The sequence below is a fragment of the Amblyomma americanum genome, chromosome 1 (genome assembly GCF_052857255.1).
Source record: "Amblyomma americanum isolate KBUSLIRL-KWMA chromosome 1, ASM5285725v1, whole genome shotgun sequence".
NCBI lineage: Eukaryota > Metazoa > Arthropoda > Arachnida > Ixodida > Ixodidae > Amblyomma > Amblyomma americanum.
The window spans coordinates 204,633,792-204,660,036 of record NC_135497.1 but is presented as its reverse complement, the minus strand read 5'-3'; the positions used below and the strand labels follow the sequence as shown (position 1 = coordinate 204,660,036).

Genomic DNA, 26,245 nt, shown 5'->3' with positions numbered 1-26,245 from the left:
GCTTTCAGCCATGACCGGTGGTACAAGCGTTTATGATTGAACGGCGCACAAATGTCAGGAGCTCAAACGGTAAGCTCACCCTAACTGCTATGTTTAGTTTTCGGGTAACATAACACAGCCGCGTTTTGGCCGCTTCCGCCGTCTGGTTTCCCGCGAAACCATACACCGCAGTAATAAAACGTGCACTGACGTTAGATGCATCGAGAAATGTTTAATTAATAATATAAATTAGAATTTCCTTAATGAATACATGTGGACTTTGGCGCTGCGTATGTTTTTTTGCTAAGTGGTTCCCTCTCTTGGAGCAGTCGGCACAGCGCGGCTGTTCTTGGAGCGCTGGCTCGCTTTCGCGTAGGGTTAATACAATTATTAATGAGAAGGAAATGACGCAGGAAGAACCCGTATTCGCGGGCGCGTGTTATGGCGCCGGTAGACGTCATAAAAAGGATTCACCGCGCTAATTTGGTTTGCAAGTTAATCAACTTAGCAATAAACTTTTGTTCATTAATTACTGGTCGCGCGCCCTGCACGCTGTGGAGCTGCTCAGTTTCACTTTAGAGCGGAACATGTGCCTGAGTTGCACAGCTGAATTCTCACAACAGATGTCCATCTCTGTTGTTTTCCCGGTAACCACTAATGTTATTAGCTCAGAGCGCTTCTTCGCTTGAGGAGAGGAGCTTGGTTTCTGCGTCCCGTATCGTGCATACAATCAAACTCGCCAAGCAGCCGGCCGGCGACCTGCAATTACTTATTCAGTTATCTCACATCGGCTCGCCAATGCGATGCGCCAACGCTTGCTCCCCCCCCCCCCCCCCCCTTTTTTTTTTCGCTAAGTCTTACGCATCCCACACCCCTGAGAAGAGCGCGTAACTGAACGGTAGTGGTTGTCATGACAACGCACGAATGAGAAAATTAACTGGGGGCAGCTGCCACTGTGTGTAACGCGACATTCAGGGACAGCTGTTCGCGGTGGTGAATATCACACTGAACTTATTCATTATTATTTCTTTTCTTGTCTTGTAAAGTGCGCGTGACGTCTTTATGCCGCCACCCATAACGCCACTGTGTTCAGACCACTAAGCGTTGTGCGTTGCAGTGACGTCACGCTGACCAATCAGCTTGGCGCGGTGTTACGCCAATGCCGAAAACCCAGGAAACGTGCCCTTAAAGAGCAGCTCCGGATTTTTTCGAGGATAACATATTCTAATGAATTATACCGTTGGTTTCTCTTTCGTTTCTGATTTCTTTCACCAAGTTTGGCAGTAATGCGACGTTTCATTCCGGCGCAATTTTTTTTTTTTAATTTGCCGTTTCCGTGCGTTCAGTTCAGATGATTTCTACGGGAAACGCTGCATTTTCGACGCCACAAACATTACGCGCACGTTAATACCCGCTCGCCGCCTCACTAAGAAAACTGAGGCTTGTAATAGGTCGCCTGAGGCAGTTTATGAAATGATTCATCATTTTCGGTTGCTATACGTCAGCCGTTTCACGCGCGCACAGGTGTTTTTTTAATAATGTTTGTGACGTGAATGTTTGTCATGTTTCATACAGCAATGGCCTTAAAAGCCATTGTTGTAAAAATTTCCAATTCAAAATGTTCATATCCGTGCAGTGGATTATGCATGAAGCTCGCCGATGGATCTTAACTACGGCTTCGGTCGAATGCAATACAAACATATTACTCACGCGAAATGCTCCTGCTCGGAGAGTGTGACCGCGCGTTCTTCATTCTCAGCATAATTTTCTCTCCTATAGGCCTAAACAAAACAGCCAAGTTCCGTATACACTCTGCACCAGCGCTGACTAACGCCGCTCAGATGCGGTGGTGTAAATGCGAACTCGACCACTTGGGCGGGCATTGGTTGTACAGCACTGCGTGTTGGGTCTATAGGCTGGACGCAGAGTAACGTGGCACCACTGCCTGCCCAAATGCTCCAGTTCGCGTTATAATGAGGAAGAGGCGCCATTACTTGGCGAAAACGAAGCGAGCCGCTGACGTGTCTGTCGTGCGGATCGAAATGTACCCGTGTTTCGCGTCCTTATTACTGCAGCGTTCGCATATTTCATTCGTCCGCACGGGAAGGCCTCGCGGCGGCCGCCTAACAAGTGTCGCCCCTGCCAGTGGCAGCAGAGCGGCGGTGATCATTCATTCCCAAGCATCTTGGAGCTGTCGTTTGCACCAGTTGCGTTTGGAGCCGCGTCGGAACGAGCGATGTCTACACACTCGCGCAAGAAAAGACGCGCGGCCGGAAGTGGCTGGCTCGTCGTTAGGGGCGGGCTCGGCTCGCTCTCTTGCGCGGCCGACCCGAGCTCGTTACTTATGCAGGCTGCTGGTGCGGCCGCCCTGTTCCGGACTCTGTGCCTCCGTGCGTGTGTGCCCCGCGGAGCTTGCTCCAAAAGTCAGCGAGCTCCCGGGAGAAGAGTGCGGAGTGAACATGATTGGTCGCTCCCACCGGTAGTGAGTGGGACTCTCGTGCCAAACTCGGAAGAGGGTGCGGCTGTCCTTCTTAGTTCCGCCAAGAGAGGGGGCGGCGCACACTTGAGTTCTTCTGCGAGTGCAGTCATCGCGATGCGATCCGGCATCAATGCGAAGGACTCCCTTCGCATGGTTTTCTTTGTTTCATGCCCACTGGTTCTGATATTATCGTGCGTAGTGTGAACAACGCTGGACACTGCAGCAGGTATAGCAGGGGACGAACGAGACACGTGGAACAGCGTGTGCAAAGATACATTTTGTTCCACTAATACGTGTGTGGGACAAAGCGCTTTCTTCCCCTTTCTGTTTTAGATGTTGTTCGTAGTGGCCATATACAGTCCACGAAAAGTCCCGAGTGAGGTGCACTTGGGTTACGTATAAACCGCAATGCGTGAATTACTTGCCACGGCGCATTTAACTCCCACAAAACGCACCACTACGCAATCGGTACCCAAGTGTTGGGGGTTATACTGAGCGCGGCTGTGCGTGCGCTTGTACACTGACGTCCTTTCAAGCAGTGCTAACCTTTTCTTTCTTTGCTTTGCAGGTAAGTCTCTGCACGGCCATTTTGGCATCAACCATGTTCGCAACAGTCGGTGAGTGCGGCAAACCCATCCTTGAAACATGACCGTGAACGAATGCGCGATTTCCCAAGGGCTCCGGTCGCGGTCCGTTGCCTGCTCCTATTGGTGTGCTATACGTGCAAATGCGGGCACGATTTAGCACTGAGCCGTCGCGTTCTACGCGTTTTACTTTTTTTTTATCTCGGCGACGCATGTAACGTATTTTACGCTAACCGTATGCGCAACTCCGCCCAAGCGTTGCAAGCGCGTCGAAAGCGCATGTAGCGAGCATGGCGTTTCCTGCGTCTCAGTCACACGTCGCCGTGTGCATCCAAGCGCCGTCTGGGCATTCGGTATTCCGCGCAAGCCAAGATTCGCGTGGCGGACAAACCCCCTCTTTGTTTTCTATTTTGCCGGTCTACTCTGAAGAGGCGTACCCTGAGATGCAGTCGAGCACCGGTACAAAATGTACGCGCATATTGTTTATTTCCGCGTTTAGTGTATTACGTTTTCAGGCCGCGACGTTTGCGGGGGGATCATTATTATTTGAAAATGTTCACGAGCTAGGGGGCTGGCATGATTCAGAGGGTCCCGCGATTCCACGTAGCGGTCACTGAGTCGTCACCGGTGAGGTAGACGCGCTACCGTTTTCAGCGTGCCTCGCAGCTAGAGCCTGCCTCGATGCCAACCACAGTTCACGCGGCAGCCGCAATGATGCGCGTCAGTAGACTCGAGTTGCCTGAAGCTTAACTAGTGACGCCGCTGTAACCTACAGGAACTTCCTTGTCGTTCTCTGGCGACTTTGTGTACAGCCCCCGATGATGAGGATACGTAAAACTTCGTTAAGAGGGCAATGCAAAGCCCGATTAGCGACGTACCGCGAGCCTTGCGCACAGCTCAGCGGTGAATGATCGGCGGGTTTCCGCTAGCAGCAAGGCGCGAATGAAAAGGTTTTTGCAGCAGATATAAATTGTCTCTCAAGTTCATTCACTGCGTAACTTAATCGAGAGAAAAAAAGTTTCCGCCACAACAGCGTTGCAAGCTAGTGGCCAGACGCTGTTGTCATCGCGTGTAGCTACTTCCGTTCGTTTCGGTTCTGGGAAGGACATCGGCCCTGCAATGGCCTCGACTGCGCGACACGGCACTGCGCCGTTACGAGAGCATGACTGCTTGTACCAGGTGGCGATCATCCGTGGGTGGGCCTTCTCAGCTCTCCCCGCCACTGGTCGAGGAGGTCGTTGGTGCGCGTGCAGGCGCGGCAAACGGCGCGAACTTCGCTTCAGTGACGCCCGTCCGGTATCTCCACGAATTGCTCCTCCATTTCTTGAGCGATCCACATGTGCACGCAGGAACGCCCGTGCGCGATACTGCGGCCGCGCACCTAAGACTGAATCGGAAAATTTCGCCGCCATTTTCACCTTTCTCTTCGGCATCCTTCTTTCGCTTTTCCCTCTTCCGCGGCTTCTTTGGCGGTGGTCGTTTCCAATCCTGCACGGCTCCTTGCGGACGCCTGATGACTGCGTTCGTAGATCTGTCTGCCGCCTGGTTCAGCGAACAGCGCGCCACGAGTGTTTGGGGACGGCCGAGAGCGAGAGACGAGCGGAAAAGACATTTGTGCGCGGCGGTGCCTCGGCGATTGTCTGTATTCCCGGCGCCGTCTTCTCCATTTCTTTCTTGCTCATTGTTTTCGTCCATGCTTCAAAAGAAGTCTTGCCCCATTTACGTTTCCTCGTGCCTCTGCTTGCGCAAAGTGGCGTCTTCCCGCGCGCGCGCTCGTTCGCCTGCTGCCTGTTTTCTGCCTGCCCCGAAATCTGTGTTTTTGCTATCGCCGGCGCGATTGGTTGCGCTTTTCTCCTTTCGAACAGGGCGAGAGCGTCGTTTTCTTTTTCCTCCTTTCGCGGTCGTTTCTCTCTGGGGGAGAGGATATGGATTCGCTCTGGCGTAAAAGCGATGCGTTGCCCCGGTCTTGCTTTGGTCGACGCGCGCTCTTTCTGCCTTTTCTTCTGTCTCTTTCTTGCCGCGTGTATGCGTGTCCGATTGCTGCATTGTGAGACAAGCGGCTGCAGTTTTATCTCTCCCCCAGGGACGATACGGGCCTGCCGATTGCCGCCAGGCGCGCTGCGTCATCGGCCACGCGCGTCGTTTGCGTCCCCCGCCGGTGCCCCGCGCCTCGGCGGGCATTTCGCCGCCCGTCTGCGCTGCCGTCGAGTCGTCCTGCCTTCGGCGGCGAAGCCCCTTTCTCGGCCGCTTCCACGGCCGACGCACGGCTGCGGCCATATAGCATGGTTTCATTTTCTTTACGGCAGCGACTCTCGAAAGTTCCCTTGTGCGAAGTGAAAGCGAGACTTTGCGCACGTTGAAGGATATGCGCCCATCTGTGTCTCTTTGAGAACCCATGTGAATTCTTATGGTATAAGCGAGAGCGCCGCTGTGCTGGAGCCTGTGCCCCGCGCAGCTGCTCTTGACGGCCCAAGTGCATCGCCGTCGTAGCAAATCAGTATAGAGGACATTTCTGAAAAAAAAAAATACCCTAACTTGCTTGCTCTTCTCTGTTTTTACTTCGGCACGAAGATAGCTGCTCTTCCTGCTACCGAATCTATAATAGGAGGAGGCGTATGGGCAAATGTGAAATGCATGTGGGCACTTGGGAATCCATGATGGGCGCATTTGGATGGGAGTCGGAAGAGGCACCGTTCACGTCGTTTGCGAGCAGGTGGTTGTGGGACGCCATCTTGTCCCCATCGTGTTTCTTAATACCTGTGCTATCGAAAGGAGCGATAAAAGTTGCAGTGAGTTACTCTGCCGGCACCGGGTTGGACCTCTAGACGCTTTCTTGCGTTAAAAAAAGTCTTAAGTCGCTTTTACTATTTCAACTGTTTCATTTTCCTCGGACCCCCTCACCCTCTTCCCTTTTCATTACTGGATAGCAAGCACTCGAGAGCTCCGTTTTGGTTTATGTACTACTGTCGCGTAGCGAGCTTCGCAGGTTTCGTGCGCCAGTTTTTCCAACGAGCTGAATGTGTTCTCCCCGCGGTGCGACTGCTGCTGTCTTTGTGCTCGCTGCTGTGCGGGGAGCCTTTAGAGGGGCTCACACCCCGACACTTGGCAGAGCCGTTTTCTCTCTGGCTCTTTGTGAGCAGGCGTTGTGCGGCCCCCTCCCCGGCTTTGTTCGAATGCTTAGTTAAAGTAAAACGCACTGAGACGCACGGTTAGCTGCCTGCAGAGGGACAATGTCTCCCAAGGCCGTGTCCCAGACACCAGAGCGGGCGCGCGGACCCGCCGTGGTTTCCAGGAGAGTCGCGCGAAGTGATTGCTTCGGGCAGCAGACTGTCCGGCGGACCAGATGCGCCGGAGACGAGCCGCGAGGGCTGAGAGCGCGGACGGCGGGTCGCGTGGTGCACCGACTGGGAGGTTTGCATTCCCTGTGTTTCGGATGTCGTTTTGTGTGTTTCTATCTGTGTGCCAAGCGGAAATGCGCGCGTCTTCGTGGAATTTGCGCGGTGCTCTCGAGTAAACAACCTCGTGGGCACCGGCGTGCCATTGGCTGCTTTCGTTTTAAAGAAATCGTTCTCATTAGCTTCGACAACCGCATTTCCGATTGGTTACTGAAAGTGTCCCCAGGATCCTGGGCAAACGTATTTAAGAGGGGGTTTTGGCGCGAGGAACGGTGGAGAGGAACGGCTGCGGTCCTGCTGCTCGGGATCTCTGCTCGGAAAATGTTGCGCGCCCCTTGGTATGATTGACTGCGTTATTATTTACTCTTAGACCTTTTGGATCAGTTTGTTCAGTTTAAATAATGTTTTGGACCCATTTTGAATAAATCAAGTTAATTCATGCTACCCATCGACACCTGCTGGTCAACTTCTTCGAGGCGGCGGAGCCACCGTTCCGTCCCGACGTACGCTTCGTTACACTACATTCCAAGTACAGAACGCTGTTTCTCTTTCGGTGTGTGAATGATGTTGATTCCTAAACCCACGAGATTGTTCCACGCACACACAATTTTCCTGTGGTTTTTGTCGCTGTTCCACCGACAGTGTTCCGTTTTGTGGCGTAAATGTACCGAATGTCTCAAGTTTGCCGTTCGAATTCTCGTGCGCCACAGCCACACCCGGCGTCTTGAAAGCACTGCGCTCTCCCGAGTTGGCGTGTTCGCGGTGGCCTGTAGCTGCACTCATCCCCGCCGCCACGAACGCTGGCGTTGTGCGTCGATCGCGGCGGTGAGTTTCTCGCCGCCTGTGCAGGGACAAACGCTGGCCTGCAGAATTGCTAGTTCCCGACGACCAAGCAAGCAGCGGAAAGCGAAGCTGCTCGACCGCCCTTCTTTGCGTGTACTGACTTGCAGGCGCGGTGAATATATGCGCATGAAAAGGTGCTCGACGCCAAGAGCGGCAGCAGAGAAGCGCGGTAGCGGCATGCGCGCGCTTTTCGCGTAGAAAGAAGGCGGGAATCTATTTTGTGTAACCTGCAATCACTGCACTCACCGCGCGCCGTCGTCCATCGAGAGCGCTTTGTTCCGCGATCGAACTGGGCGCCATGCGGTCCGCACCACGGGCCGCGCTCGCAACTCTCCTACGGTTCGCAGTGCTGGCTGGCTGGTGTTCAGTGCCGAGAGCAGGCGTCAAAGTTTCCGGCGGCCGACCTCTTTCGCGTGCTGCTACACGCGTGCCTGCCTCGGAGCTGTCCTCGCGCGCGCTCTCCCCTACATCCTTTAACTCACGCGCAATCGCCCTCGCGCGCAATCATCGAGATTTTTAAAGCCCGCGTGCGCCCTCCCTTCCGGAAATTCGCTTTTGAATCACTGCGTCTTTTTTTTTTTTTGCTCGTCTATACGTCTGCGGGGCGCGCGTGACGCAGCAAAACACGCGGTGCGCGCGCTGGCGGCGTATTCGCGTGCATAAACGGCTTGCCGTGTCGACGCGTCTGCCCGCTCGCCGCGTTTTCTTTACCCTTCAGGCTGCAGTCCTTTGCCGCACCAGCCTCTTCTGGCGCGTCATTAATCAGGTGCGGCCGAGCGTCGGACTTGTTATTAATCAGTGGAGACCTGTCGTGCGAAGCAGACGGCGAAAGCGTTGCGCGCTCTTTTTTTTTTTATTGGGCGTACAAAAGGTGTAACGCAGGAGAAACGCGGTGAGAGTAGGTGGCGCAAGGTTCTGTAAGCACTGTAGCAGGACCACTCGTCTTTTCTTTTAGACTTAATTGATTCGTGTGCCTCTACTGTGGTATGTGTGTCTTAATGTTAATCCCCGAGTCTACGGCCGTCTATAGACAGCCATTCGCAACGCCAAACCTCGGCATGTCGATGGGAAGCGAAGGGTCGGGCGTCGCTACTGTGGGGTCATGGTGCGTGGGACCAGTCCTCTGTGTGAGGCTGAGTTTATTGTGTTCTGCTTGTCGACGTCGCGAAAAAAAATCAAATAAAGTAATGAACTTCTACGGCAACAATTACGTCATTGTATATAGTCCTACATTCATTCAAGTCGAAGGGAGATGCGCCGCATCACTTTGAGCGCCAGCGTTTATAGCTTTGCCGTCCGCGCAATGAAAATTCAACGCGTCAGCAGCGCGTACACCGTTACTGGTGTGCTACTGGCGCGCCGAACCCAGAGCCGAGAACAGCGGGCGCCAATCAAACGGTTATTTGTCGGCATCGGCGGCCGTGGGGCACCGGAGCCTTTCCCTTGTCGTTCCCTCTCTTTCCGAAGGTGACGTAAGCTCGTGGTGCGGTCCCTTGTCGGCAACCCGGCGCCACATTCGCAGCAGGCTCGCATATCGCAGCCCCCTGCGTGGTCCTATCGATCCCCTAATGGGGCGCGCGTTCAGCCGCCCCGGGAATTCATCTCTGCTTTAAAAGTAATGTTCTCGTTTCGTAGTGCGGCCTCTCGCGACGCGCCGTGAAATCAGATTAATATTGCTGCCAGGGAGAACAGATGTGACGGCTTTTTCCTTAATTGAGCTCAGTGCGGATCTTAACCTTCCCTTTCTTCCTCCGCTCCCGAAGCGTCGCTAATGCGCGCCTTCTGCGTGCGTTACGGGCGTTTACACAATCAGCCCGCTCCTTGCTTGTGCACTGACGACAAACGTGTTTGTTGGAAAAGAAACGCGTTCCTCGCAGGTTTCTCTCAATCACAAAGCAATTCTCTCGCTAAGGGTTTACGCCAGGGCGTGACTTAACCACGCGTTGTGCGCATACATGGAGCGACAACGTAGCGGAGCGAAATGTCGCTTTGAACTGCCGAAGTGTGCTGTCTTCTAAACTGCTCTTTTTTTCCATTGTGTTTTTTTTTTGTTCTTCGCGCGCCGATCAGTTTGTTTTAGTGCTTCACTGGGTCATGTGACGAAGTTTTGAGTCATGCTGAATGGACAGGCTACGCTACAAATCTGATAGCTACGCAGTACAATAGGTGTGCGCTCTGCCACACTGCACCGTCGCGATGCGGCGAAGCGAGCCGTGACTGTTCGTGCTTTCGAGCGCGCACTGCCGGTGTGTTATTGTGACTGCGATCAAGGCCTATTACATACGTGCTCGTCGAAGGTTGATATGACGCCGCCGCGGAGTTTCTTTCCTGTTCGGTTTTGTTAACTCGATGTATAGGTGTCACGTGTGGGAGAGGTCGAGGCGATCATTAGGTTCGTACGCGTTGCAATGTGGCCGGTGTTGTGATCGCACAACTTTTAATCGGCGGCAAAGACCGTCTTGTGCGGCTTTTTATACCAGGCGTCTCCTTGCGCCTCAGCGCTGACACGTTGAAACACTGGTTTTAAAATGAGAGTAACTCCAGTGCGGAGCCCCCTACATACGGCGCCTCCTCATCTCAGCGTCCCCCCCTTTCGCTTCCTCCTTCATTCCTTCCCTCTGGGCGCGATTTGGGTGACCACCGAGGACTACTGCGCCTGTACTTTTCTGGCAAAACGTTTCAGTTTGCATTTTCACAACGGGGAAATTCTTTCAGAGATGCCAGCCGTTGATCGCCAAGACTGATCGGTCCTATGGTTCCGGCAACTTCCCCGGCAGCACCTGTCCAAACCTACTTACGCAGTTCTTAATAAGCCTGCGAATGTTCACCGAAGTGTGCGCTAATGCGTCCGGTTAGACGGCCCCCAGCAAACGGCAGCCAGTGTTGTTTCGACGTCCGCAGCACGGTGAACGAGGCCACTTAAACGACACGCAGCCGCGCCCTTGCGGGGCCGGCGAATGCCTCCGCAGAGGCCGCTCCGTTAAAACTGCTCTTTATCGTGCCCGAATTCGCGCTTCTTAATGTGAATGCGCCGAGGGGCGATTGCGGGGCATTCCTCGGCTTTGGCCCGGTTAGCCGCAGTCAGTTCGCGCCTCCTCCCTGCAGCCAGCTCCCGTCGGAAGCCGCTCGTTCGTCTCGTTACTTTTGTGCGCCTATTGCCTCTTATTCCCGGCCTCTTTGAGGCAGGAGTCGGCGGGCGAGCGCCGCCCTTACTTTCCTTCGTTCTTTTTTTTTTCTTCTCGCCCGCTTCGTTCCTTTCGGTGCTATCGTCTTAATGGCCTTGGGACGGCGGTCTCGATATGGGGCGCATAACGTCCGGAGAGCTCACGGCAGGCGGCAAAGGCGACGTCCAAGTGCGTCTCGGTCAAGACAGTAAACGTCGATCTGTTTTGTGACGCTCTTTGGCCGCTTTCATTTGCCGGCGCGGCCCCTGGCGAATGTGCACCGCGATACGCGAGTTTTTATGGATTCCCGAGACGCGCGCTGGGTGCATCCAGGCGTGTGCGTGTAAACCAAAGTTCGTATAGTTGACCGTTCGTGAGCGCAGCAGACGAGGACTCGCTGTCTGTCTGTACACGTTTCTCATTCCTAGTAACCGAGAAGTAATAAAGAAACAAAAAAGCTTTAGAGCTTGGCGAGCGCACTTTGGAGACGACCGCACAGGCCGGCCCGGTGTAACACATAAAGCGCACACGCAAGCCGTACACGTGCGTGTATACGCGCGGCTACTCAGGGAGAAGGTCGTGGCCGCCACCTCCCCCCATTCCACGGCGGCTGGGTGGCCGGTGTGTAACAGTGGCCGTCCGCTGTCAGAAAGAACTGGACCCGCGCATACTGATCCACCGCGCGGCAATTCGGAGCTCCCGGCTGGCCGGCCGCCCGTCGGCTGATTGTATATAAACGTGCGAATTATACGTCGTCGCGTCTTCTAATGGGGCTCGAGCGATCGAAACACCGCGGCCGAAGCTGGTTCTTTGCGCTCTAATGCGGAGGCTGTTTGCTGGAGGGGCACGAGATCGGGACACAGCCCGACGCGTCCCGTTTTGCTCCTTTATTTGGTCGCCGCCGCTTGACACCAGCGCCGCCGTATATACACAGCGCCTGCGACGCGCGATGCGAATCTGCCGTGATGGAGTATTCGGCGGCAGTGGAAACGTCACGCCGCGTTTATCGCGCATTCTATCAGCCGTGCTTTGAACAAACTGGCGCGCGCGCTGCTCGGCTTATTAATGGACGGCCCGCATCCGTCGCTGATTGGAGGAGCCGCTTGTATTCTGCTGTTATGAGCGCGGCGCCACTTGCTACTCGGCTGGGAGCCAACGGCGAAAGCCACTGCGCGGGTGGCAGTGCCTAGACAACGTTGTCGCCCAGGAGGGGGAGGTGGGCAGAAAGGAGGGAACGAGTTTTTATCTCTCTCGCTCCAGTAGGTGTCTGTCGGCAGGAACCTATACGGGGTGGGGACTCTACATGAACTATTTCATTCATTGCCACCAGCGTTCAAATGGCGCCTGACCGCTCGTGTTTCAGTAAAATCCAACAAGATAAGAAAGTGGCGCTAAGTTGCCTCCGAATGCTCGCTTCCTGTGGATAGCTTGCGCCCTGCTCCCAAGTCCGCCTGCGGGACATGCAGGCGCGGAGTGATTGGTTGCCGCCCGGGGCGCGTTCGAGCGAGCAGCGCCCGTATTTGCCTTAGGAGGAGCCAGAAGAACGCGGATCTTCACATACCATCCAACAAACGCGCGACTCGTCGCCAGGGGGAGAAACAAATCGGAACTCAAGACGAGTTTCATGTTGTGGCTTGCTTGATGGGAAAGGAGAAATGCAACTGTGAGAGCGCGGGTCCTGCCGTTCGCGCTGGCAGCGGAGACGGGAAGAACCTGTCATGCCACGCAGCGCGGCGGCAATTGGCGTCCAGGCAAAGACGGTGAAAACAGATCCCTCTTTTCCCGCGGACAGTAGCCAGAGAGGGCGGCACTTTGGGCTTCGTTTGTCTTGAACAGGCGCTTCGTATAGATAATGGCGTACAGAATCTGCGACTGATTGATTAGCCCCTGGATCGCGCCTGCGTCTTGCAGGAAGTCCCAGACGGATCCATCTGCGTGACTGGTGCGCCCCGTCGGGTCCGGCATTCCATCGCGCCGCTGTAAATAATCCGCGCTGCACTCGCTCCCTGTTGCGTTTTCTTTTTCTGACATGTGCGTGCCTGGCGAAAAAGTATCACAGCGCGAGGCTCGCGGGGCTGTTTTACGATCGTCGCCTTCATTTCGAGCGAGAGCTGCGACAGTGGGCGACCATCTCGAACGCGCGCGGGGCGGCGGATGCTGCCATGTCGGGGGGCCCGACAGGAGCCGTCAGTCGATAAAAAGTCGGCCTTTTTTTGCACGTGCGGCCAAGGTCGCTCGTCGTGTGTGTTTTAAGCTGCTGGTCTGGGCGTGCGGGTCTTTGCGCGGCCACCCTTGTCGCCATCCTTCCCCTGCGAGGTTCCATCCGGAACGCCTCTTCTCGGGCTGGTGCACGTGTCTCTGGCACCTTCGCTGACGCAGGAAACGGGCTGCAGTCGGCTGCGTCGTTCGCGAGCCCAGCTGAGCGGCTGCCGTTGGCGCCAGAGACGAATGCAGCGTTGCAGAATGAATGGAGGTTTGTGCTTGCTGCCTGCCGGGGAAGATAGGACGTACGGCGCCGCGCGCGTCTCCGTGCAAATGCAATTAGCATCGATTTTTGTCTCGAGGTCCCGCGCATGCACTCTCGGCGGCTTTGCTCTGCGCTTTCCGTCTTGCGCGGGGTCCCGCGCAGCCGCCTGCACCTGGACGCGTTGCCGCTTCCTCCTCGGCTGCTGTCGCCGGCCGCTCGACGACGACCTGCCATCCGTCAGGCGCCAGTGCTACTGTGGCCGGATCGCGCGACTGCTGAAGGTCACCGACGGCGGCTGGTCGTCAGCCCGAACGGTCAGGGGACTCTATAGGTTGGGGTCCGTCCAAATAACCCTCTCGATGGACGCCTGACGAAGGGACGGGTTTCCTAACAATCATTCCGAAAGGCGCATTCTTGTCCATCCTAGCTTGTAGCTGAGTTGGTGTCGGCGGGCTAGCGACCTGCCTCGCTACGGGAAAGCACTTAACGGACGGCGTTTTCAACTCGACTACTGCTGGACGCGATTATGCTTGTTGCTTGCAGCTTTGGTCGCACTCCGGGTGCGTAGATGTCGCCGTGGTGACATAAACGCTTCAACGCAATCTAATTGGCCTTCGTCTGCCGCGTGGTGTGTAAACCAGACATCTTGGCGACGCTACCAACTAAATTTGTGCAAGCCAAAACTCGGCGCTGCTCTCAGCTATCCCGGCAGCGTTATCTTTCTCCCTATAAATACTTGTAAATATATCCTTCCCCGCTGCAATATATATCACACCTATAATGTCATAACCAAAAAAGTTAATGAATGATATCTTCGTACGACTGACACCGTTCTTGCGACCACCAAGCGGCAGCTCGAAAAGCATCCTGCTAGAGAGGGGACGGGCGTTGCTTTAATTGGTCGTGGACGCCCTCGCACGGTTACTTTTCCGGAGCAATCGGGGCAGCTACGCCTTTCTTTTTTTTTTCTTGGTGAATTTCTGGGCGCCTAGTCAGGAGCGTCGTCCGAATGATGTCGACCCAGGTCCGGGTTTATGATGCACCAAATGAACAGGGCGCGCGTCCCGCACCGCCACGTACGCGCTTCTCAAAGGCGGTCTCATACGGAGCGGTGCGCGAAACGATGCCGCCCCCTCTGCAGGGTCCGGGCGGGCCAGGCGGAGGCAGCAACAGCAGTGAGGAATTTAAATTCAAGCCGCGATTTTTTGCCCCATTTGCCCTTCGACCGGCGCTCTGTGTTGTTTAGCGTACTTCAATGCCGTCCACACAAAAGCGTCCCCGCCGCCTGTGCTTTCCGTTTGCCTGCGCGCCCCGCGAGCCCGGCCGCCGAGTGCGCTGTGGGTCCGCGTGTGTGCGTTGCGCGCACCGTCGGGTTGGCCGACTCCAGCTTTTGCGCTGTCTTTCGTCTGGCTTCCGAATTTGCGGCGAAGCGGTGGCCAGTTTGGCGGCGGTGGCTTGCCCCTGCTTGGATATTCCGAGCGTATGTTTCCTTGTTGCGTATAGCACTGGGCCGCGGTTCGCGGGCCAGGCGGTGCCTCGAGAAAGCTGGTCGCCGCAGACCCCACCGGGCTATCTTCGCGTGCCCGGTGTTCCGAGCGGCCCTTAAACCGACCGGCGACGAGTGCCGCTGCGCTGCAGCGAGCCGGGTCGCCGGCGAAATCCAGACTAGAGCGGCGGCGCCTATTGGCATTCCGGCGGCGGGAGGACCACTCCGCCGAGTCCGCGGAAAAAATGAAATTTGAGAACTTTCGCAACTGCCACGTGTTTTTTTTCTTTACTGTTGGCGAGTTTCCGTACTTTGTGTATGCCGCTAACCTTGATCGCGGATCATTGGCCGGGGGAAACGGCGTGTTATAGAAGTCCGAAGCAGAGCTCTCGAGAGCTTTTCGTACGGACAGCAGAGGTGCTGCTTTTAATGCAAGAACGGTGTCTGCGTGGTGCGTGTAGTAACTCATAGACGCGAATGTGAAAACTGCGAAAAGCAAGAGGATGTTGTATCGTATCCGCACAGCACTTCGTACGCCATGCGTAGTATGCGCGCATGATTATAATACCAAAATGGGTAGGCTATGGAGTTCGCGAGGTGCTGTTCTTGCACAACTGCTCGTTACACGCCGCTCGTGTAATTCTTTAAAGTGGCGCATATTTTATCACTGAGTTTTAAAGGGGCTTGAAACACTTCTGAAGTTAAGTTTGAGTCTTTCAACACTCTATTGTCCTTCGTTTAGCATCCCTTGGGTAACGTCACTGATATAGCGAGAACGAAGAAAATGGGAGCCTTCTGTTCCGCTCTACACAGCACAAAATGTTTTAACTGTTGCCTGACATCTTCGCTAAAGCGATCGCACTTTTATCGGGCTGTAGCGAGAACATCGAACTTTGCGAGGCTTGGAACGCATGGAATGTGCTAAAACGTGACACAAATCGGTGTCTTTCAGCTACCCGAACAGACAGAAGCTCGTCCCGCTGTATCCGAAGCTCCCATGCTGTCTGAAGAGTTTGTTGGTGAAAGCGGTGTAGGCCGTTTTTGTTCTGAAATGCTAAGCTGACGTTTTTCTTTTTGTGACTCACCAGTGTTTGCGTTTCGAGCCAAATATTTTGACGGCATTGCCTGCTCTTGCCGGCGGCGTTCTTGTTAAGCAAGAACTTGGCGCACTTTGGAAAGGACGGATTTCTCTTCAACGCGGTGTCTGCCGTCGAAGCGAAGCAGACAATTGTAAGCGCACCGCTGCGTGCCCGGGAGGACACGACCTCGGGGTATAAAAACTCCGCTGCTTTATCTAAATTTTCGCTGTGCTAGTATTTACTGCAGTCTCCACGCACGTTTTTCTGTTACGAGTTTGTTTTTTTCTTTCAGTCCCGAACTTTCGTGCCGTGCATTTCTGTGCGTGAACTTGTGCTTTTAGCCGGCGTATCTCGTCCTTCGCTCTTGCCCCCTGTATCTGATTAAGGCAGCCAGATGTCGCACGTTCTGCCGCTTGCAGTTGTCTTCCTTTCTCCGGCCTCAGTGTGGCCAGCTCGGCGGCTTCCTTCTGTCCGCCGCCGTGCACGGCTATTCGCTGCGGCGGACACTGCGCTCAGTCGCGGGCGTTGCCATGGCTTGTCCAGCCCTGCCCTGTGATGGACCTTCGCTGCTCGCGAATGCAGTGCGCTCCCCGGTTGCCGGCGGCTCGAGAGCACTGCTGCGGGCCAAGAGTAGAGGGAGGGAGCATGTGCGCCCCCCCCCCCCCCACACCATGCCCGATGACCCCTGGCCGAGGGGCAGGAAGCGCGCCCCGCTGGGCGATACTATGGCGCTTCTCCCCGCTGACTGGCCCAATTAGGGCGCGGGGCGGAGGAGCCGCCGCAGCTGCCGGGCGCTCGGCCGCCAGCTGCCGCTCCGAAGCGCGGGGGGTGCCAGTTGGCTCGTAGCGGGCCCTCCGCCGGGGGCCAGGCTTCGGACGGCCGAGAAGCGGCTCCTGGCCCCGGGAGGCGCCACTGTGCGATGCCGCTTATATCCACGACTGAGCACGGTTATCTTGTGCGGAACTGTGTCAGTTGTGGTCCGACCGCGGGGAGGAAAAAGTAAATGAAACTGACTGAAAGCGCGACTGACAACCCCCCCCCCCCCCCCCCCCCCCCTATTCGTTAGCGAGTGTAAAAAGCGCTTGCAACATGAATGAGGCCCATTTGCTTCTGCAGCAGCGTCATGTCGGGACATCGTGACACTTTCCCGTTTTTCTCCAGTTTTCTTCATCTCCTTCCCGTGCTGGACTGACATGACTCGCGATTTCCTTGTGATGTGATGGCCTTTCCTCTATGCGGACGCAGTAAGGAACTCCCGGCGCTTTTCATCAGTTGTGTCTTTGTGTTCTTGCGCGAGACGTTAAAAATGGAGAACGTTTCGCTTCGAAGCGGACAAGAACCCACGGCACGCTCGTAAAACGGTGAGGCTCCGTTTTTGAGACGACACCATGAGTTCTTTCTTTCTTTTTCGGAATTCCTCGCCGGGCACTGTCGGTGCTCGAGCTGTTTCCACGTGTAAAGCTCCCCTGCGAGCGTTGCTCTGCATGCCATCATGGATGCATGTGGCTCATATATGTCTTGCTTGCTTCGTTGTCTCTGCGTGTGCGACAGCCCGCCGACGTGGGTTTTGGCGCTTTCTTGCCAGCGAAAAAAAAAAACAAACTGGTGATTCGTGATAAAAGAAAAGGCAGCTTTTCTTGTCATGCATTTTTATATCAAGCGAAGATTTCAGTCCTTGTACGGGTCATTGCTACGGCGATCGTGAAATCGTGGGTCAAGGATAAATATCTGGCCGCCGTCTTACCGCGCCCTTTGACCGATTGGCTGCCTCTCGTGTTTACTTTTTAACGCAGAGTACACCTGCGGGACGGTGGCAGTTCGTCAGACAACCTCTGTAAACAGTTTGAAAAGGGAGTCCGAGTGCAGTTGCCAAGCCATTCACGGGATATCGAAGTTCCTCGCGGATCGCTCGGGTGCTCTTGCTGTCCAAAACTTGGCAGCGCTGTGGAAGCTACAGCGCACGTCATAAAATGTGCGACCAAACTGCGCAACACGCCGTCTAACCGCGGAGCGCTCTAATATGCAAACAGCTAGTTTTGAGTATCCTGCCCACCGATTTGCTGACACGAGCAGTGCCTACTCGGCATTCTGACTAAACCAACCATGTGGAGACACGCGTTGAGTAACGGCTTTGCAGCCGGGTGGGCAGCGGTCGTTGCATATATGCCAGAATCGGCGTGTACGCAAATCTGAGGATGAGGAGAATAATGGGCTCTGTCTGTGCTCTTAGCTGGCGTTGGTCCAACTAGATACCAGAGTTCTGGAACTCCGCGAAGCGTGGTTTCAGGGTTCGTGAGTGACCGGTGTCGTTTCCATCGTCTCGCTGGCTGTAACCGTCATTGGCCAACGCACCTATATCGGCGTCAATGCGGTGACAATGATATCCGCCATTTCGTTACCGGTGATAATCTTACATCCCCGTGTCATATCCCTTGTAGAGTTTTTAGGATTTAGATCATAGCAGCCTGAGTGCCGTAGCGGATTCCATAGCCGTGACATAGCAGGGGGCCAAGCCTTTTTCCGATTCGTGAGCTCCACTTTGACGCGCAGTATTTTCGCTGACTTTGGCTAGGGCACGTTCATTGACGATCTTTCCGTGCAGGTCGTCGCGCACTGATAGCTCAGCTGACATTATGTGCTCAGGATCTGTTATATCGCACAATTGTTATTCGGTGAAATTTTGCTACCACTCTGACTATTTATGCGGCTGTGCCTTACGGCACAGATAGTGAAGATATTAGCCGTCATGCGGACATTCCTTTCCCCTCATACTAACTTCCTCTTCACGCTCTTAGGGATTACGGATTAACTAACGCCCGCCGCATAGGAAAATGTCAGCGGCAAAGTATTGGCGTTTATTTAAGGGAAAACATGGAAACGAATACTGAAGTGCCCTCAGCGTTGTGATTAGTTATATCGCTATTAAGGATCGAGCTTTAAGGCAACAAACAGTCGGAGGTGTTTTTTACAAAGACGGTGAATCATTCGTCCCCTCGGATTGCATTCATTGGCCTACTTTCGTATGGCACAATAGATCGACAGAAACCAGCGTCTTCAAGCTATTCAACCTGCGCGGACGTTAAGCCTAGGTGGTGCGCTGGCTGGAATGACACAGAACGGTGTGCGCGCTTTTACGCAGCAATCGCGCGGTGTCCCACCGCCATGTCAGCGGCTGCGCCGGGAGGGCCCTGACTCAAGTCACGGCAGCCGGCGGCGGCACAGTGATTTGAGCCAGCGCACTAGTAGCGAGTAACCCACCTGCTGTGCCAGGAGTCGCTGCTGGACCGCCTGCCTCTGGAGCAGTGCCCGGAGCTCGGCGCGCCTCTCCGGCGGCTTGCGCGGCGCCGGCCTCGCGTCGTTGCTGCGCGGCCCGCAGAGCCTGCAGCTGGTCTCGCAGGTCCGCCAGGTCTGCCCTGAGCCGCGCTGCCTCGCCTTCGAAGCCCGGCTCAGGCCCAGCGCCACGGTCACGTTGTCCTGTCGCGACAGCTCCGCGAGCTCCGCCTTGAGCTGCTCGACGGTGCCGCGCAGCCAGTCCACGGATGCGCGGTGAGCGCGGTCGCGCGCTTCTCCCCGCGACGCCTCGTCCCGCTGTCCCGAGCGCAGGGCGTCCAGCTGCAGTTGCAGCCTGTCCAGGTCGGCTCTGAGCAGCGCCTGCGCGTCAGCCGGCCGCTCGCGCGCCACCTCCTGCAGGTCGCTCCGCACGCGCTTGAGCTGGTTCTCCAGCTGGTCCAGGGACTGGCGCTCTTGCTCCAGCACGCGCAGAGACCGCGCGAAGGCCCGCTGCTCCTCGTGCTGCCTCCGCGGCCGGTGGTGCCGGGGTGGTCGCGCCGTGGTCGCGGGCGCCGCGCTCGTTGTCCAGGGCGTAGTGGCCGCAAGTCGCTCCTCGAGCCTCCGCAGCGCCGCGCGGTCCTGGTCGCGGCCTCGCTGCAGGGCCTGCAATTCAGCGCGGAGTTCGCGCACCACGTGGCCCAGCGCGGGCGTCGCTATCCGAAGCGCTGGCGTCCCCCAGTCTCCATAGGCACATGGCCAAAGTCAGCGCGAGGCTGCACCATGTCATCGTGGGCGCACACTTCCGCCGCATCGCGCAGGGGTATCAGCGCCACAAAGTCCGGCACGAGCGTCAAATGCACAGTCCGCGTGGCCACGCGCGTCGCCGAGGCCGCCCGTCGGCACAGCTGGGGGTCGCCGTGAAGCGCGCGCCGAGGCACGCCGAGGCTGAGGTGATGTTATCCGCACGCGACGTCCTTGCCGACCTGGTTCGGTCCGCGGCTGCGGCGATTCTGGCTTCGGCATCCCCGCCTCGCGGCATGTCTCTCCGTCGAGCGCCCTCCTCCCGGCTCCCTCCTCCTCGCGCTTTCCTCCTTTCTGCAGCGCTCTCCTTCGTTCGATTTCTTTCGGATCGAGCGCTTTCGTTCGCTCTGCGCTTCGCCTCTTGTTCCCGTCCTTTTGCCTCCTTTTTTCTGTTCGCGTCCTTCTTCCCCCGCCGAGGCTTCCCTCCCGCTGGCGTCGGGATCTGCACCTGGTGGCTGCCGAGTCCTGCCTTCTCTCGCGTTTCTCTTTTGTGCATCTCGTCCGATGCCTCTGCGGGGCTCCTCGCAGACGCACTCTGTTCCCGCTTTGTGCTTTCCTATCTCGGTCTGCGCCGCGCCGTGCTTGTTTCTGCTTGTGCTTTTACCATATGCGCGCCTTGCTCCTTTTCTTGGCGCTTTACGGGAAGGACGAAAAGTTGAATGTTGCCCGTCTGGGCTGGTCTGTTGCTCACATACACAGTATTACTTGTGCTGAAGTAAAGGCGCGCAAGTACTACCGAATGGCCCCACAGAGTTGCGGCCCATAATGCTCTCCTGGGGTGCGAGTCCTCTGAGAAGTACTGCTTTTGAAAGAGGCTAAAACACGGAGTTCCAAAGCGCTTACCTGTGAGGCAGCTACGGTGTGTCCTAGCGCCTTCTTGGGTTTTGGGTGAAAGCGATGGTGGCACGGGCAGAGGGTGATGGTGCAGTCAGGAATGGTGGCATGGGGGCGAGAGCAATAACTTTTAAGTGAGGCAAACATCGCGGAACTGCAGGTCCTCAGTGTTTCCCGGTGGTGGTAACCCGACTTTTGCGGGCCGAGCGTTGCCGTGGTGGGTGATTAAATCTTTCTGCGAACTCTACGCACGTGAGCACGGAGTGTACTGTCGGCACACAGCGCGATGAGTTGACAGCTTCGCCACGCTGCAGAAATTTGATCAGCACGACACCATCACAGCCCTTAAAAATGGTGACTATCGCTTTGCCAGCTGATGGCTGTGTCTCGCACTTTTTGGGATGGTGGGCGCTAGTGTGCCTGTATACTCTATGCAGTGTAGTTTAGTCGCTCGGCCCTACGATGCACCCACGGCTGATGTCGAAAGTTACCTCCCTTGGCCTCGTAGCGCGCCAAATTTCGCTGGCACATGTGCAGTCGCTCCCGTTTCATGTCGTTCGTCACGTGACGTCGACCTTCCTTGAACACTATTTTTTTAGCCTAGGGGCCAAATTTTGAAGCGTTCCTTACCCCAGGGAGGATGCCTTATGTTAAGAGCGGCTCGCCTTCCTTCGGTCAGTTTTTAAACACCCCCTTACTAAAGGCCTCCTTTGGAGCGTCCTGTTCTTGAGGCAGGCACAACGCTACCTTCTCGCTTCCTTACCTCGCTCTTTGACCTAACCGCATTCTTCACCGCAGAACAACTTGCTCTGCGCTTGCCTAGTAATTAAGGCGACTCCTACAGCTGCAGCGACGCCGAGTTCAAAATGGCGGCTTCGTCCTTGCTAGACTTCGTATCCTCAGCTTGCACATTCGAAGACTTGGCCAAATTTGTTTACTGTGCAGCTGTGTTTGCGTGTGGTGATGTGCACGCGTACCTGTCTTCTACAGTGATGTGCGAACATTAACTTGTGCCGTTGCATTGTAAACAGTTTTACGTTTCCAGACCAACTATATACGTTTTTCTGCCAAGTCATCTAGAGCTTTGAAAAAGCACGTAAAATACATAACGACAGCACATATGCGCGCGTGCCTCAAAATAAATATTCTTTTTTTTTATGGTTTAGACCAATATATTTCTGTTATTGACCACATGTTCTCGACACCAGACGCATATAGTATAAGCGCTTCGTTGTCGCTCTGAGCGCTTCTAAGGAGCAGCTAAGGACGGTTCTAAAATCGGATGGCTCCCTTTAATTCTTCCTTGAGTCAGCGAAACGTGGAAGGCTCCTCATTTGAGGCAGGGAACTTGTCCCGCTTGCAGTGCTTGTCCCGTCTTCTTCTTTCTTGTCCCTGTTAACACCTGCGCTGTTTTTGTTCAAGGGAACTTGTGCAATCTAAGGAGCGTTCTGAAATGTCTGGCCCCAAGTCCGTCGCTGTCGCTGATAATGTGGTTTACCGTTCCAAATGATGTACCCACAATATCTGCCATCACTACCTTCTTAATGCGACGATGCCTGCAAATCAGTTCAGCCTTTGCCGCCAGCTCTGGAGCAGATGCAGACGCAGGTCATCCGCCTCAGGGCTTGTCTCTCAGACTGTACTTGGCATGGCTGTCGGTATTTTTCATCGTTTTAACGTCAACGAAGGCTTTCCCATGAACCGCGGAACCTATTATCCGACGGTGGATAGGTGGAACACCTTCCCCAGCCAGAAACTCGACCACGGCACTCTGGTTTAACCTTCCGTTCAGGTATTCCATCATTTTATAGGCTGCGCATGAAAGCGTCGCTTCGCGGGAAAAGTTCTCAACTTTCGTTTGAAAGTTGCTTATTTCAAATCAAACTAATGTTAAAATTGTTACAGACCAGGAAACAAAAGTTTTGTTGAGCACCTCTAAAGTGTATGTGCGCGTTTGTGTGTTTGTTTTGCTGCCTTCACGAACTGTATACGTTAGATTGTTTTTTATGGGCTTTGTGTTGCTTCCGGGGTTCTGCTTCTGCTTCCCAGTCTCTCATCGCGGCTACGTGGTAATAATAAAAAAGCGCTTTGATTACGCCCCGAAGTGAAGGTAGTTCAAAGGGAAGGTGATTTTGGCTGCTGAGAATTAAACAGCATCACCGAATCAACAGGCCTATAGCGTGTGCACAGTTGCCTTGTGGTCACTGAATAATGAGAGCCGAACGCAAATCGCGTCCGAGCCGGTGCGTACGTTGTGGCTACGAAAACCAATTTTTCGAGTTTTGCGTGTACGCTAAGTGAACTGTTTGCATGGCGACACCTAATTTATGCAATGAGCATTGCGTCGGAGCGATGTTCGCTGCGCTGTTCGGCGTGCTCACTTCAGCAAACCGACGCACCCGGCTCTCTCTTCGTCTCACCTCGCCTGAACCAATGAGTAATACCATATGGTAATATTCAATCCTTCAGCCCTTCGAGATACATTTCCTTTACAAGGCGGATTGTCTTGTCTGGAACGTCGGGATGCTTGTGATTGTGCTTCGAAAGACAAGTTTTGTAACTTAGCATGCGTGCGTCATGAAATGAAATTAAAACTGTACCCTGTCTTCGAGGTGCGGTGGGCAGCGTCACACTGTCGGCGCTGCACGCTGGAAACGCGTAGCCGAGAAATGCTTCACCGAGACTCGCGGCATCTGCGTACACGGCGTCTGTTGCATAAATGTTTTTGAGTTCGTCGTACTAAATCTCTCAAACGGCTCTGCAACTAGTGCACCAGCAACAGCACTGATTGGGGAAGGGGGTGGACGAAGGCGGTAAAGAGTTTTCAGATACTTGCCAGTGTATGCACTCTATCTCAGTAGTTCCTTGCGGCGCTGCCAAATGTACTAAGCGTACAAAGACTACGTTCGTGCAATGCGGAGTATAGGGCCAATCTAGAAGTCTCCTCCTTGATTACGGCGTCATGATATGCGCTGTCAGAATTTATAGTGGCGCTGGCAGGGTTTTATGTTCTCAAAAAGAAAATGAGCTTTAAGGGTTTTGGTCAGAATAATTCACAACATATTTCTGGTCACTAGCGGTAACATAAAAAAAGGTTAGTTGATTGGGGTAATTAGGCCAAATGCAGATAAGTGCGCTAGCATGACGTCAATTGTCGGTTGGAGCTGACCTAATAGGTGGTACCAGGTAAAAACCTAATATACCATTCCACCTTCTTCTTCTGTTTAGCTACTGTGCAAGCATCATTCGAATCACGCTCGCCACCTTACCGCTGCTTCTCATTCCGCTTAGCTCGGTCCGCATAGGGGCGGTGGCGCCTAATTAGTGCCCCAGGTTCTCTCCTGGTTACCACCGGCTACTCCTTGACAAGTAAGCCACCCTGTGGGCAGGTGAGCAGTGGCGCAGTGGCAAAAGGCAGGTGCTATGGCAGGAGTTTGGCTTGGGTTGCTTGGGTTGGGTTGCGACCCAGTTTGCTCTTCCCGAGCAGCCTCTCACGATTAAATGAGCTGCCACCTGACATGGTGGGCAAGTTGGCCACTACCCGGTAGGCAGGTGATGAGCAGCCTGCCACAAAACCGGTTCCAGACAGGCAAACAGACAAGCACGGAACGCCCAAATGCGGGCAATGGCCACTATAAGTGCTAGCGCACTAAAATTCTTCCTTATTCCTTCACGCAAACCTCCGTGAACAACTTCATTAATGATACACTGTTTAGTGTATGTTCCATCCTATGGATTTTAGGCATCATTGGAACGCCGCGCATATTTTAATTAGAGTGAGCCGTAGAACAGTGGGGGGCTGGGGGAGGGCAGTGTGAGGCCAGAATGCTGATGTGGGAGACGGCCGACGGAGCGGACCGAAGATGCTGATGCCTAGACCAGTTGCTGAGCTGTTCCGACTTGCGCGAGCGTTCGCACTCGCTACATGCATCTTTGGCCATCGGCGGCACCAGCGCCGTTGCTTCACCCCTTTTCACTTTTTGACTGGCACTGGTATCCGACCTTCGTGTTTCGTTTTCTCACTACGGCAGCGTAACAGTGGCACTTTGCGAAACTGCTGGCGTTGTCTGTGTGAAGCCTCCACCCTCCAGAAACACCACCCACCCACCGGCACCCTTGATCCTTATCCCCATCTCACTTCCAATGTCCAGAAGCGTCACTTACCTGCCACTTCCACACCCAGCAAAAGCATTCGTTAGAGTAAAAGCATCAAAGTAATCATGGAGGGCAAATCCAACAGCAGTCGCATCAGGTTTCGTGACCGTCCTGTCATTTTTCCCCTTCTTTTTCAACACAAGCATCCGGTTGCCACTGACTGTGTGAAGACAGTGCTGGGAAGGAAAAAGCGCAAGCAAAGCTGGCCGGTGCGTGTTGCGCAGGGGCGAGGATATACCCCGTTTCTCGTAAGCCGACTCTTGTCTGCGCAGTATTGTATAAGCCAGCGCCGTCTTGTTCTTGGCGGGGAAAACAAATGCGTTGCGCCTCCGCTGCTGCGTGTCGGAACGCGCGGGACGATGAAGCCATTGGCCTCTTCCCCCGGTCGAAGACACCCGACCTGGCGGCGGCGCGGGCCCCTCCGCTGTCTCGCTTCGTTTCGGTGCGCCGCTCCTTCCGCGACGAGTCGGCTTCACCGCGAGGCGGTTGCGTAATGGAGTTCCCGTTACCTGCTGCTTTCTCACGATTACGGCGCCATCTAATACCGGAGCGGGACCCGCGGAGGGAGCGCGCGCCCAAGAGAAGAGCCACCGCCGTAGCAAGAGTAAGGACTTCTATTATGCCGAAATTTGATATCCAAAGAAGAGGAGGACATGGCAGTCTTCTTTCCCGAGTCGTTTCCCCTGGCGCCTTGCCCGGATGCCTTCATCCGCCTCTTCCCTTATTTCTCCTTCTCCTAACCCCGCTTCCCGCGTGTTTTGTTTCATCCCGTGGACTCCTCCCGCAGGTGAGCCCGTCGGAGCGCGAGATAAAGTGGTTTCGGCGTCTCTGGCGGGAGGATTTTCGGGACATTGACACTTTAAAAATGGAGCTGTGCCGAGATGGCCCTAAAGAAATTACGTTCGCATTTGCTGGCGCGCGCGCGCGCTCCGAGTCACCGCCCGGAACCGTTCGCTGTCTTGCGATGGGCGCTCTCTTTATTATTCTGTCGCGGCATCCTCCTTCGCTCTTTGCTTCATTTTTTTTTAGGAAGCGAGACTGCGTTAGGTTGCCTTCCTATTTGCTCTGCCTTGCTGGCAGCTGCGGTCGTCGGAAGAAGAGACAGGCGATGGCAGTTTGTTGCATTCTGAAGTTAAAGTGTTCATGGCTTGCTTTCGGTTCTGAATGCCGCGGCACAAGGACATGAAAGCAGGCGCTGTTAAAAATAAAAACCATGGTGTGCAGGCTATTCGCTTTCCTTCCATCCTGGTGCAAATTTTCTTTAAATTTACGGCAGCTGATGTCAGGTTACCCGACTGCATCGCCTGTTTCTTGTTTCATTGTGTGTCAATGAAAAAAGAGCCGTGCACATGGTGAAAGGACCATTGCTGCAGGTCGACAAGCTTGACCTGTGCAGTCGAATGACGACTAATTCAGATACGACCTTTGTTTCACTGTCTTTTGTCGTCCACGTGCTCGGGCAGTCAGTGCAGTGCAAGAGGAAAGGAGCCTGCGGTGAGGGGTTTGCTCTGCCAGCTACCAGAGGTAATAGTTACTCCACGAGCGGCCCTTCGAAATATGGTTGCGTGGTACTGCAGACAGTGTACGCGCGATCGCGAAGACTGGAAGTAGGGATACGGTGTGCCGAGATTGGGGCCTAAGCAGGCGCCAACCTCATGCATGTCTCGACAGGTAACGGTTAGGCAAGCGCAGAGAGAGGCTCGCACTGG

At 54.9% G+C, this 26,245-nt stretch overlaps 1 protein-coding gene and 1 pseudogene across 5 annotated transcripts in view; one reads left to right on the top strand and one right to left on the bottom strand.

Moving 5' to 3' along the window:
- The window catches only part of LOC144114521 (uncharacterized), a 50,413-nt pseudogene extending 30,718 nt beyond the window's left edge, over positions 1–19,695 (bottom strand). Inside the window, exon 1 of the transcript XR_013311046.1 lies at positions 18,735–19,695. The product of XR_013311046.1 is annotated as an uncharacterized LOC144114521 (transcript). The remainder of the gene's footprint in view (positions 1–18,734) is intronic.
- Positions 1–26,245, top strand: part of LOC144114520 (uncharacterized) — a 436,123-nt gene that overhangs the window by 104,475 nt on the left and 305,403 nt on the right. The window lies entirely within an intron of this gene.